The following is a 14,999-nucleotide window of genomic DNA, read 5'->3' as shown; positions in this document are numbered from 1 at the left end:
TTGTGGGTAGTGTCTTTTGAAGACAAATCATCACTAGTAAAAATGATTGATTTGTCGGATTTCTCGCTAGTAAGAAAGCTAACAAGATCCTGAGGAGTTGTGTCTATGCATACAGACAAAGCCATTAGAGCGTTCATGAGAGAATTCCTATGTTCTTTAGAAGTACTTAGGAGTTCCCAAATGCTTACATTTGCCTTGGATTGGCGAAGTTGTTTGGCCAATGGATCTTCCACCTTAAGGGGAGGTGGTATTGAATTTTGAGCTTAACCTTGAGTTTGATTTTGAGTGGTCGAAGATCCATTTGGTGGTGCTTGATAAACTCGCCCAAAACGAGTTAGATGATCTATCTCATTTAGGTTAGTTGTAAGACTCGTGAACCAACTTTCTTCTAGAGGCTTTGAATGTGCCTCATTTCAAGATGTTCCATGAGTTGTGCTTGATGCTATTTTTCTTCCAGGGAGAGATTTGATAAATCTTGCGATTTCCCCAATAAATGATCCCAATCAAGCACCCCACTTGTCTCATTTTGTATACAAGGTGGAGGTGGGACGGCAGCGTACTTAGAGATGTATAAGTCTTGAAAGTCGTCATCCCATAATTTACACATTTTGATAGTTTCCCCTACGAGTGTTGTGACTAGAGGTTTCCCTATAGGTGTAATATAGTCCAAACGATTGAACGTATCACTTCCCATATGTTCCTCATCAATGTGAAATTCCCTAATGGGGATACATTATTGTTGGGTTTAGACGTTGGAATTCTCCCATCGTCTACGTACTAAATCTTGTACCTTGTGCTTTAGGAAATAACAACGTTCAGTATCATGCCCAGCACCTCTATGATAAGCATAGTTAGCCTTGCCATCCTATTGGGCATATCTTTTTTTTGGTGGAGTGGGTGGCGTTGGCCCTGTTGGTGTAAGTAAACCTTTTTCGTTTAATTTTTCTAACAACTCTTTGTAACTCAAAGGGAATTGTGTAAATCTTCTTTCTTTTATCCATCTTCTATGAGGATCATTACTGTGAATTGAGTTGTGCTATTGTATTGCGTAGAACTCGCAAATACATCAATAGAAGATGAAGTGTTATCATTCCCCTTTTTGTAGTTATTCTTAGGTTGATGATTATGGGGATTATTTGCTTTTTCTTAAGCAAGATCATCTTCAATCCTAGTAGTCATAGAATGGACCTTTTGGAAAGTGTCTAAACCAAGTAATGAGATGTTTGTTGTACTTTTCATGACAATTGTCAATGAATTTTTGTACTAACTCGAGTTTAGGTGGCCTTTGGGCAAGGTGGGCCACCTTTTCTCGTCATCTACCATAGAAAGCAAGGAAACCTTCATCGCCGCCTTGCTTAAGCATTTCAAGTTCACGTAGAGTTGATTTGCACTCTACCTTACTCTCATATTGGATAATGAAAGCCGAGACTACATCTTCCCATGTTGCTTTGAATTTTGGATCTAGCCCATAGTACCACTCTCTCGCGGTTGGGTCTAGAGATAAAGGGAAAGTCAAAGCATAAAGCTTAGGATCAACTCCCTTTAAAGCCATAGTGCCAGTAAAACACATTAAATGGTTTTGTGGATTATTGGTCACCTTGAATATTGGCAAGTCCGTAGCTACAAACTTTTCTGGTAAAGTGAGTCTTGTAGGAGGAGCAAACTTTTCTGCATCGAAATACTTGTTCCCCATTATAGAACGAAGAACAAGCTTCTCCAACGACTTCTCTTTGATGGATAATTGTTCCATCTTTTGTTGCAAAGCTAAAGCTTCGGCATTTTTCTTTTTAGTTTTTTCGAGTTTCTTAATTCTTCTCTCCTCGGCCTCTTGAGCCTTTTCTTCTCTCAAGCGAGCAATATCTTCTTGAAGTTGCTCTATGGATTACATTGTTGTTGGACTAGAACTTTTTGTAGAGGGAAGGTGATTTGAAAGGGGTGGATTTTTTGGTGGTAAGCGTAGAATGCGAACGCGCTGGGAGACTTTGTTCCCAAGCTTGGAAACCGGGCCTAAAAGAAGTACGAAAGGATAAGTAAATCAATACGCTTGTTTAGGAGAAAAAAGAAGAGGAAAGAACACAAGATATATTTGAACGGATAACATCGCCTTTAAACAATTCTTCAACGAAGATATTATTTGAACGAGCCAATTTGTTTTTTGCAAAATCAAAAAGGCTCATAACAGAAGGCGCGAACAAGTAACTAGGCTGCGCGCGGCTGGCGCGTGCATTCTAATCTCTTGCGCTAGTTGTGGTCGCGCAACTCAATGAGTTTCGTGCGCCACCTGCTTGTGCAACTTTTTTTTTTTCGAGCACTTTTTTTTGTTTTGTATTTTTAATTCATTTTTATCGACTCTTTTTTTTATGTTATCTTTCGAATATGACTCAAAATTAGGAAGAGACAACTTCATAATTGGAAACTAAACCAAACTAAAAAGAAAGGAAAAAGCTATCTTAACACGTCACAAATAGTCATGTAATCACATAAGCATACAATAAGCCAAGGTTCACGTAATGTCATTCTAAGGTCATAAGCTTGGGTGTCCAAGGGTACCATATCTTAAGGAACGACGCACAAATCAATCACTCAATGTGTTGACTCATGGCATATCCCTCCCAACATTTTGTTGGCGATATGGGTGGGATGATTATTATTGATTTTGGGATAAAAGCCTAGTGTTGGCAACCCCTAGTCAATGAGCCAATCCCCAAAGTTTAAAGTATGCTATGATTACGCATAATGCAATGTTGCTTGTTTAGTGTTTACTTTTGTGAAAAAGGAAGATATTATGCATTCAAGTCTCGCTTTCTAACTATAGATTATCCAAGTTAATTCTCGTTATAATCAATAGGAAACCTAGTGTTGGAAACCTTAAACCATAACTACGAACTAATCTTGTAAACTCTAAGTCCCCAGCGGAGTCGCCACTATAAGGAGGGTGTTCCCATTGTAGGGGATCTTTCTCCTTAGATGACCATGGCCCTTTAAAAGCCTAGGACTTTACACTTGTTAGGGTATATTAGGATTTGAATTCTTGATTGTTTGGGAGACCTTGAATTAGAAATGATACTTTCATCACGCTTTTTTGTAAGAAACAAGTAGGAGTCGCCAATGAGTTTTAGCACGAATCGTAATTTTACCCATGCCTAAATTGGTCTACATAAACTAGAAATGAGTTTGGGAGTGAGAGTACTAAAATAACGTTCCTTTTATAGAGGAATCGCTATTCTATCCCTAGTTACGGGAAATTACGGCCTCTACTAGATCTTCCTTTTTCACAATTTCATTACCAAACAATATATGCAACGTGATACTTAAAACTAAGTTAGTTGATTTTATTTACACACATTGATCACGTAGGAATTACATTGCAAAGTCGTTATACTTTTTTTAATTCAAGTTCGTGTGAAAAACAAAATAAACAAGATTCACCTTGGCTTAAGTGATCACTCAAAAATTAATTATTAAATTCTATTCTTTTTTAACACAAGATGCTATGTGAAATTGATTAATTAGAAATCCGTTTAAAATGACCAAACAACACTAATTAATTAATTTAAGTTCTTTTAAACAATGAAAATAAAGGTGATTGATCTAAATGCTCAAGAATTTTCCACTTCTCTTTGCTAGATATTTGTTTGGAACACTTATGAACTCCTTCTTGTTCTGGAACCTCCATCGTAGTAACAAAAATTAAGAGGCGTGAGTGTTTAGGACAAGAGGGTTGGTTGCACACAAGTTTACAAGATTTCTGCCAGCGTTTTAGGTTTATTTTTGTCTGTTTGACCCTCGTATTAAGCCCCTATTTATAGGGAAGGGATACGATTAGGGTTTTGAGCATTCTGCGCGCGACTGACCAGCGCAAGTGATTTGGTTGCGCTGCTATAGGCAGCACAACAGATTGTATTGTGCGCGGTATTATGGTGAGATTTGATATCATATCTTTATAAAATTCTGAATCTTCCGCAAGAGCATCACTAGAAGTTGCGCTGGGTGTTGTGCGCAATCTTGTGAGTTACGCACGCCAAACCAGCGCGAATCTTTGAGATGCACGCGGATTTATCTGCGACATCATTTATTTTAACTTAGGCGCCTCTAAATCCGTCATTATTAGGGTTTAAGCTCGGGCTTAAGCCTAATTATGATCGGGCTTAGTTGATTGGACCTTAATGCTTTTGCTTTTGGGTTAGGCTAGTTTATTTATATGTTCTTGTATTTCAATCATTTATCCATAAGTGTTCTTCACGTTAATCCAACACAAAGATGGTTTTATTTATCGTCATTACACTTCCTGTCGGGACAGGAGGCCAAAAGTAAATGACTACAAAGGCTGGAAAAGGGTAAGGGGAAAAAGAAAGAAAAAGAAAATAAAAAATAAGGAGATGGGAGAGAAAGTTTACCTTGGGTTTTCTTCACTCTAGGCAAAGTTTGATTTGCCTCAAGTGTTGAATATTTATACCCCTTCTCTAAAAACCCTTCTTCCTAAAATTTCCCTTTTTAATCTTTCCTAATCCGTTTCCTAATAGAACTTTACTAAAATAAAACTTTCTTAAGTTAATTCCCAACTTAAATAAAATAATTAATTAGATAAACTTTCCTTTTATAAAATAAATCTAAACTTATTAAAATGAATAATTAAAATATTATAAATAAAACACTTCAATTTATTTAAATACTTATCAAATACTATACTTATTTTAAATAAAATACGTATAAAAATACGTGTTATTACACTCATGGTCAGGAAACCCATGAATCCTTCTCAAGGCCCTCACCACTGCTTTCCTATGAGCTCGGAGTTTGGTCGGAGGACAAGACCTCTTAGATCTATCCTTTTTGTGGGTACGAAACTCCCTTCACCATTTTCCGCCTTCAGATCTACATCAATCTCAGTGAAATCAAGAGATTTCTTCCCTTTCGACTCACCTAGACCCTCTTTCTTCAGACGTTCCTCTTCCTCAACACTTTCAAGTACTTTACCAAGAGCTTTATAGGTGTAGTCAGTGCAGTAGGTTCCTGACTCACTGCATTCATAGAACTGACGAGGAAAAGGTGAGCATGTCTCTATGGATTGAATCATGGAGAGGATCAAGTTCTCCTCACCTTTATCATTAGTTGCCATGTAAGCATCGTGAAGGGGGTCAAAGTTCACCATGTTTGGGGGGGACTCAACTGCTTAGAAAATGGAGAGAAAATGGACATATCTAGAGAGAGAAAGTGCAGAAGACGAATGAACAGGAGGAGAGAGACAGACGAAAAACAAGAACTAGGGTTCCTCTTGAGAATTCTCCAGAAGAAATAAAGAAACCCAACCATCCCAATTAATTTTGGGTGGTTGGGAAGATCAATAAATGGGGGAAGTTGGGGGGAATTCTTATTTAATATGGAGGGAGTAGATGATTTAATGAAATTGGATTAAGTGTTAGTAATTGGGATTAAAATAAAATAAGGGTAAATTTAAAGAATAAAAAAAGGTTAAGTAAGGGTAAAAAATGTAATTTCCAAGTTATTTGTATACCAAAAATAGAAATAAAACAGAAAGTTGCAGATAACCTTGATCATCCCGAAATAATAAAAGTTGCAGCAAAAATTTAATGGAGCTACTATATAATTTAAACAAGTTTTAAACATTGGTTCAATAAATATTTAATTCAAATGTAGCCATTTTCACAATAAACCCGATCATCAAATTTACTTACTTGGGCCAATTATTTCTTCGGTATGTCATATCTTATGAGGCTCAAATATTTTAAATTTACCCTACTCTATAAATACCTCTTGAATCCCAAAAATTTCCCACACAAATCAAAGAGGTAAATTTTCTTTCTTTTCCCTTTTTTTCCCTTTATTCTTTTCCTTCTTTCTTTTTCTTTTTCCTTCCGTGAAATACAGCAGTAGCTAGGATGGCCGTTGTCACTGCACACCGCTACCACCCTCCGCCCGCAGCAGTCCATCGGCATCATTGCAATCGCCGGCCAGCGGTGTCAAGCCATCAGCCACCTTCACGTGGCTTGGTTCCTTCATTAATATTATTTTTCCTATTTTGTTTATTAGTTTAGTTTTATTTTAATTGTTTAAAATTTGTTTAATTAGTATCAAAATCATACTTTAAAAGTTTTAATTTATATTTTCAGATTTTGATATGACTAAAGTTAAGGTTTAAAATTTATTTAAGACTTGATTTTTAGGGTTCTTGTTAATATCAATTAATTTGGGAATTTTATAGGTTTCTTGTTTATAATTATAATTGGGCATATAAAGAATGTTTTTAATGAAGTTTTTATGAAGTTTTGAAAGATTTAAATTATCTATAATGCTGAAATTTCATTTAAAAGTAGAAGTATTGTGATTTTAATTAATGAAAGGGTTTAATTACCCATTAAAAGGGAGGTTAATTAAGGGTTTTTAAATTATAAGTTGTTTAAAGTGAGTTTAAGTTGTTGGAAATTGTATATAGTAGGGTAATTAATATAACTTTATTGTCCCTTTATGTAGGAGACTTGGTTTGAGAAGATTATACACTTAAAGTGTATTTGGTCACTTTGAGGGCTTAATTAAGGTACATTTGCGTACTCGGTAATTATTATGTGTGTAGAAACATGCTAGGCTTTGTTAATTAATTCCAAGATAGTACCATGGTAGGTATTGGTTGGAATTGTTGACTAGATTGATGTTGGTGATTGATTTGTGTAGTATGGACTATTTGTGGTGAATTGATGATTGGAATTAAATATGTTGGCATGTTGAGTATTAACCATACTTTTATTATTGACATGATTAAGAGCATGTTTAATTAAACTAAATGTTTAATTGAGTTTGGAATATTGAAAGAGAATTTTATTATGCTTCATATAATTTTTATTGATGCTATAAGCATGGGAAAAAAAAAACTATTTAGGTGTCTATGTACACGAGGATCAAATTTCTATGTACACAAGGATCAAACACCAAGGGATAGGATTGGAGGTGCTTTATGCACTTAGAGTAGTTTAAGAAGGATGCAACATTAAATGTATGTGGTTACTAATTATTCAAGCTAAGAATTAAATTGGTATGTTTGATTGCTTGAATGATTTATAATAATTGATTGTGTTATGGTTTGAGAGTCATCACCAAGGCTAAAAAAATGTAAACAACGTAAAATGAACGAGATTACGCATCAAAACTCTTGGAACGTATATACCTTGAGTATGAACATATGGGGGGGTTATGCGACTTTATTTTGACCATAACTTCTATTGAGAGTATAGGACGTTGTATATTCCTTTTTATCATGCGTAGGAATTTCTCCACTTACAAGTGGTTCTTTTACCGGTACGGTTAGTTCTCATGTTAGTACCCCTTTATTTGGGCTAGTTGTATGGGATAGCTCCTGCTGAGCTATCACCAAGCTCCCAGATTCACTCTCGAGGTGCGCACTCACCGCTAAAGGAGCACTCAGACACTACTGCAAAAATGACCTAAGGTAACATCACATAGTATCACTTTGAAAGTTAGAAACTTAACTAATTTATAAGAAACACTATTGTAACACTTTAACATTATGTAACACTTGATTGTAATGCACTTATATTCGGTATCACTTTATTGTAACACTTTGATAATATGTATCACTTTATTGTAACACTTTGATATTGAGTAGCATTATACACTAATAGGAAAAAAAAAACAAAAAAATTGTCCTTTCTTCCTTAGCTCTCTGAATTGGCATTTCAATTCATTTATCCCCCTCGCATTTCATTATTTCAGCTCCACCACAACCCTCCTCCATCGCGCAAACCCCCGCACCCCCACCACGTACAACTCCTCCTCTCTCATTCTTTGCCATTGAAGCGCACTCCACGTTCCCCTTTGAGGCGAATTCTCTTAGGTAACAAGTTGTTTCTCTATGCAATCATCGAATCTCAATTTTAAAATCTAGGGTTTATCCTTAATTTATTTGTAATTATATTCAATTTAGGGTTGTTCTAACGTCGATTATCATATTAAACTATTGTTTATAATTAATTTTCTATTGAACAATTCCTTGTAAACTCGAATTTTACTGCCTTAGGTATTCGAAAGATGCATGTAATGTAGGTTATTGTTGTTGTAGATTTTATACTCCAAGAGGAAAATATTTCTAATTTTTGGGTAAATTTTTCTGATTTTATGTTTAAATTTGTGTTTCCATGTAATTTGCAATTTGATGGTTAATATGAAATTGATGATTAAAGTTTTTCTTATTTGCAGTTTTAATTGTTTTTACTAGTAGTTCTTTTTACCTTTTGGCTATTAGTGTTTAAATCTAATTCTTGTAAGTTATGAATTAAAAATGTTGATGTTATTAAATCTGTTCTTCCCTAAAAAAATATGTTCTAATTTCTAGTTAAATCGGTTCAATTGTTAATCTAAAGTTTTTATGGAAAAATGTTTCCCTTAGGTGAGTTAAGCTGCTCAATTAGTTGTGGAACAATAATTCTCTATATATTGATATACATAAAACTCATTTGTGATGATCAATCTGAAAGAATTCAAACTGTTTTTCTTTGATTATATGGTTGAGTTGTCTTCCAATTATGAGGTAAAGTCATGAATTTGACTGATACCTTGTTTATCTGCTAATTATTGACTTGACATGGTTTATCTGTTTAGACTATTAATCTATCATATATTGCAAAAACTAACGTTTTAAAGCCAGAGAGATCTCCCATCATCTTCAGTGCCACAATAACAATATGCACTAGGGAGTGATGATCAGAGTACATTCGCTTTTCGCTTGTTTCCTCTCTGATAGTATTCTGAATTATTTTATTAGTCTCTATGTCAGGATTGTTCTTCTTTGCTAGTATCACCCTCCCTGGACAAACCAACCGTCTTTGCCTTACACACTAGTTTTCTCTATTTCAGCAACTAACACAATTAGCAAATATTTCATGAGAAAAAACTAGAAAGTTTGAATTTAGCAAACTAAACGACAACGATAATGGTATTTGTAGTATATAGATGATGAGTGGGTTTTGAAATAATTTAACTTGGCTTGATTTGTTGGTGTAAACTAAGACAACTGATCAGTAAGATCACTTGGATTAAAGGGTAAAACAAATGAAATAATTCAATAAATTTTTAAAATTATTGAAATGATTTAATTAAATCTAGCGAGAGAAGCTGAAGTTACCAATCCTAGTGCATTCAAATAAGTACAGAGGCCATGGCAAGGAGTTCTTCATTACATGAACCAAAGAAAATTTTCACCTTGGAGATAAGGCTATATTACATAATTCTTTCATTGTCCTTACCTTCAGAGTTGATTTCCCGGTAACCCCTGGCCTCTTAAAGTTGCATTTTGCATATAGAAATGTAATTGTCTCATATTATATGCACTTCAACACACATACACTTCTTATGACTGTACTCCAAAAATATGGTTATAGTTGTCATAAGGTAATGCTCCCTGTATCTATATAAAGAAAGTCACATTTCTTTGTAAAACCATCCAAAAATAATAGGCCTTAGATAATATGGATCCTTACGAACTATAGTAATTATATATATTCCATTGTTTTTATCGTAAGGGATATTTTGGTATTATAATAAATCAATAATTACATTCTAATTAATGACATCTATAGATTTCCTCAAAATAAATGACATCTATAGATATTAGCCACTTCTATTTCCCATGTGTTATATCGTTTTTTTAAGCTAATGTCTAATGCAAAGAATCTTTAGATATTTTGTAAATGTAATGATTTATGTGCAAAGGGGAGTGTGTCATAGTCAGCTTCATTTATTATAAGAGGTGTAGTGAGAATAATGATAAATTGGGGATTGGATGGAACCGTTAAAGTTACATGTCTGGAGCAATTGATTAGAATAATTATCCTTGATTTGAACTTATTTTTTGGAGTTGACAAACTATCATGGATTCATTGAAGTGTTTTATTTTCTTATTTAAACTTGTGTTATGATTTTTGTAAAGTTAGTAGTTACATTTAGTGTTGTGCTACATAACTTACTCGATATGACCTTTATTTTGCAAGTTAAATTCATTCAAGGTTTGATATTATAGTGGAAATGTTTATATTTGTGCAGTTTTGAGCTGTGTGATATCCAGGTGATTGGGCAGCAAGGAGTTGTGGCGGCTTACTGAGGTAAATTTCTGCTATTGACATAATTTGAGAAAGATTATAAGAGGGAATATCTCATGTGAATCTACAACACTCTTTTGTTTAGTTTGTAGTAAGAATCTCAAATGATATTAGTGGCGATTTGCAGAACCACTTCAATTTTCCTACTTTGTTGCACTTTTACCTTTTCAAAGAGTGCAAGTTGGGGCTGGATGAATAGGTGAAGGTTATAGCTGTTATCATCAATACAATATTAAGGTATGCAAAGCTAGATGGGGCTAGATAAAAAGTCGTAATTAAGTTGGCATGGAGTCACTTTACTAAGTGCTTCAAGATGAGTATATATTCAACTAACATAGCTAAATAAGCTGGAAACTTGTCTGTGCCAGTTTTTTTAAATACTTGCATTATGTTAGTAGCTGTTAGTGAAGTAAAGCTTTATTTATATTTGATACATGTCTTAATGCAGCCACCTTGCTCCAAATATCTTAACTTCTTAATAACATAAAATTATGAGTTTCAGTCCTTTCATTGTACTTTATTATGGTTAATATCTCTTTCAGGGTAGGGGTAGCAGTAGGGGGTTACATATGCTACGAGGAAAGATACCAAGAAATTAGTTTCTTTTTTAGATTTCAAGGACGAAGTGTAAGGTACATGTTTAAGCTTGGAGCTCAAAGATGGTCTGAAGGTAAGAATTCTCGACTGAACCTAATGAAATTTTTTTAGAAGTTGGACAATGAATGTTTTACACCAATTTTCAGCAGTATCTGTCTTGAGCTAGTGTCCTTTTATGATTTTACACCAATATGACATCAAATTTGCTCTTTCATGTTTACAAACGATGAATAAAGGATAAAAGTGGGCTGATAGTAGATATTAGATAATAGCTACTATAAGAAAAGCTTGAAGCTTTGACCGCAAGACTGAATAGTTGAATATCATTTCAGAGTTTGTTATTTGAGCATTAGCGCATGAAACTTTCTACCTTTGGTTCAAACAGTTAATATTGTTAATGTATATTAGATACTTTTTGAATCATAGACTTGTTCTGTTCATTTTCCTTGCATCTTTTTTTAATTTATTGAGTTTCACGAGAAGGCAAAAATGCTAGAGGCATTTGCAACTTTAAGTGCCCTGCATTTATTCTGCATGTCTTTATGAGTTCAATATTCTTCTGTTTATGAAAATTTTATATGTGATTTTGTTCAATTTGAAAGGGTTTTGTTTGATGGTTTTTGATATTCTAATTATGTGAAGGTTCACCTAGCCGTGATTATTCAATCCTTATCAATATCATCCTAGCTATGAAATCACTCAAGTGCTTCATGGATTTTCATTGCAAGCTTTTAGGTCTACAAATCTACTGTTTGGTTCCCTGTTTAGTTCACAAAACAAGCCCACAACTCTCAACTTAGATGCTACTTCTTGCTATTATTGTTTCTGATGTCACTATCACTGTTACCACTACCTCTACTGCTGATGTTACTGTTGTCTGCTGCTACTAGTATCCATTTCTACTGATGCCTTTGCTGCTACTAGTGTCCGTTGCTACTGATGTCTGCTAGCTGCTGCTACAATATCTGGCTACTACGCTGACTATTATTTTCCCTTTTCTGTTTTGTAATTTGGTGGTCTAGATACCAAAGTTGACTTCTTTTTGTTTTAATTATTAGATTATTTAGCCAAACAAAAATATTGGTGTTAATGGATATTAATTTTATAAAAATTATAAAATTTTAATTTATCAATTCAAATTATTGTCTATTGTATATGTTAATTTCTCATTTGTGGTTCTTGTACATTCTAATATTATTTTTATATTTACAAAAATGTAAGAGTTTCATATTTTAAATAATTATAGTAGTAAAACAGTAGTAGTTGTGGACCCTTGTGATAATGTTACCTATTAGTTAACAAGGTGTTATATTAGTTTATAAAAAGTGATACATAATGTTGAATTAAGTGTTACCGTATGTCAAAAGATGATTGAAAACTGTTACATAATAATCAACAAAGTGTTACATTAGTTTTAAAAAGTGATACATAATGTCGGATAAAGTGATACTATATGATGAACATTGTTACTAAAGATAAGTGAGTGTTATATAAGAATTAAAAAGTACGGATTTTTCACCAAATACCACTGAGTTTAAGCTTAATTCACCGTATACCACCAAAAACTTTCTAATACACCATATAACCTTCAGTTTTATGGAAATGTCACAACATGCCATTAATGACCAATGGAGGTTAACACCGTTAGTCATTAAGGTTAATAATGCCACGTGGCACTCAATAATTGGTCCAAATAAAAAAATTTAAAACAAAAACAAAAATATGTAAAAAAAAAATTGAAAAAAACCCACCACCCACCCCCCAAGCCACCGCGAAACCCTAACCCTTACCCTAGGCCCACCTAAAACTGCCCGGCCGCCACCCTAAACCCTCGAAATCGGCCGGCCGGAACCCCCTAATACAAACAACCACCCCGCCGATCTAAGTCCAACTTCGAAATCACCCCTTGACCCAAATCCTACCCCCGAAACCACCATAACCACCACCCTTAAAACACCAGCCAGCCTCGAAAAACCCCTCTAACCTTTGCAAATCACTGAAAACCTCCATCCCGGCCTCGATTAACCCCTCTAACCTTCGCAAAACGGCCGAAAACCTCCATCCCATCCTCGATTAACCCCTCTAACCTTCACCACGAAACTTGCCGAAAACCACCACCACGAAACCCCAAAACACCAAAATCGAAACCCTAGATTTTGGTTTTAGGGTTTCGGCATACGTGGTGGTTCAATGGGGTGGAGATGGCATCGGGACAAGGCGAATTCGTTCGCCGACGCGGGGGAGGGGGGTTTCGACATTGGCCGGTGTTTAGGGGACGGTTTTTCGAGTAAGGTAGGGGGTTTTTGAGGTGATTCAATGGGGTTTTCGAGGGAGGCATGAAATTTCAGGGGAAGAGGAGGAGCGCCGGCGGAGGTCCTGGTCGGATTCCGCACCGGCGAGGGGGTTCATTGGTGGTGGCTGACAGGGGGTGTCGTTGGTGGTGGCTCGCTGGGGGAACGTTGGTGGTGGTAGGTTTTTATTTCTTTTTTTTTATTTTTTCAATAATTAATTAAATAATTATTTTAAAATTAAATTATATAGAAGGGAAAAAATCACAAGCTGCCACGTGGCATTATTAACCTTAATGACTAACGGTGTTAACCTCCGTTAGTCATTAATGGCATGTTGTGACATTTCCATAAAACTGAAGGTTATATGGTGTATTACAAAGTTTTTGGTGGTATACGATGAATTAAGCTTAAACTCAGTGGTATTTGGTGAAAAATCCGTAAAAAGTAACACTTTAAAAATGATACTAGTAATATAAAAAGTGATACATAAAAGGGTTTATTGTACCACTTTTAAAAGTGTCACCATACGTAACCCAAAGTGTTACATACGACCATAGGTAACATGGGCGGAAGTATCACCTAATAAAGTGTTACCTATTGCCTTTAATAACATTTTTACCGCTTTATGTAACACTTTTTGGGTGTTACTTGAAGTTAGTTTTGTACTAGTGAGAGGGGCTCACCAGCCCGATAGTTACAGCCCGCAGGCTGACCTAGTAGGAATCCGTGTAAAGGAGACCATACACCTATAAATATGAGATAAAGTAAAACGGAAAGGAGGTTAGACACATAATCCATTACACTATCTATTTCTCTAAGTACACTTTCTCTCTCTAAACACATTCTAACTTATGCATCGGAGGGGGGTTCCTCGAGCCATCCCCGAGGGCAGTGACGTGTGTTGCCTTGTGCAGGTCACCAACCGGACCCAGACTTAGCCTATAAGAACCCTTGGATCCGTACCTGGAACAATTGGCGCTAGAAGGAGGGGACGAATCACCTAACCTGAGGTTCGCCAGCTGAGTAGGGACTAGTTGGTAGATCGCCATGGCCGGAGAGGAAGCTGTATAAACACCAGTTTCTAAAGCTACCAAAACAAATTAGACCCCACTAAAAACAACGTCAATAACCATCGATCCTAAAGGATCAAACAAAAAACCCAAATCAAATGTATTCTAGGAAACTAACCCCACTGGATCCACATCTACTGCGATTAAGGCGGTGGCGAAACCAGTAGATCTGGTAGGGTCTAGCTCTTATTTTAAGTTCGGAATGCCAATGCCAGGCACGAACAATGAACTCATTATCCAAACACTAGTAACCTAGAAATCTTAACTTGTTAACATGCCAGCCATTATGCAGAACCTCTCTAAGTGCAGTAAGGAACATTAGGTAGTGATGACCGCAGTCCTTACCAATTTCGATAAAGGAACAAGCTCTACATCAGTAGTTGCCGCTACAGAGTTAGCTGTACAAAAGGAAACACCTATAACTCTCACCTAGGAGCAGAAAGAGCTGGTCCAGCTGAGAAAGAAGGCGCTGGAGCTAGAAGCCCGAAATCTAAATCAAGAGTGGGGAGAAGAGGTAGCCATAGATAAGGCCGGCTCGGAGGCGCGAGTTGCTCACATAGTTCCCCGACCTCAGAGTGAGGACCAAGCAAAGACAAGGAGAAGCAAGCACAGATCCAAGTGATTCTGGATTATTCCCCCTTTTGCAGGGAGATTATAGAGAAACCGATGGAGAAAATCAAGATGCCTAGATGCAAATACAATGATACCTCGACACCTAAGAATCATTTCTTAACATCTAAAAACTACATGGTGTTGTATACCATGACATACTCAATCTGGTGCAAGGCATTTCCTTCAACCCTGGAAGGGCTGGCCGCCGAGTCGTACGGGGCCATCCCAAAAAGATTTGTTTATTCCTACAACCAACTGAAGAGAATGTTCATGGAACACTTTGTCACACTGGTGGATTGTAC

At 35.8% G+C, this 14,999-nt stretch overlaps 1 long non-coding RNA gene across 2 annotated transcripts; it reads left to right on the top strand.

The window, feature by feature from the left end:
• The first annotated feature begins 7,687 nt into the window (after positions 1-7,687).
• LOC145640913 (uncharacterized) lies at positions 7,688-11,851 on the top strand. Of its 2 annotated transcripts, XR_014115006.1 has the most exons (5): positions 7,688-7,867; positions 10,072-10,130; positions 10,255-10,364; positions 10,670-10,797; positions 11,367-11,851. It is a non-coding gene; the product is annotated as an uncharacterized LOC145640913 (long non-coding RNA). The 2 variants fall into 2 exon arrangements; XR_014115005.1 differs by lacking the exon at positions 10,255-10,364 and having other exon boundaries at positions 7,692-7,867.
• Positions 11,852-14,999: the final 3,148 nt, after the last annotated feature.

Source organism: Chenopodium album, chromosome 7, assembly GCF_948465745.1.
Source record: "Chenopodium album chromosome 7, dcCheAlbu1.1, whole genome shotgun sequence".
NCBI classification, from domain to species: Eukaryota; Viridiplantae; Streptophyta; class Magnoliopsida; order Caryophyllales; family Amaranthaceae; genus Chenopodium; species Chenopodium album.
Note: the sequence above shows the minus strand (reverse complement) of the source record. Positions and strands in the feature narration are given on the sequence as shown.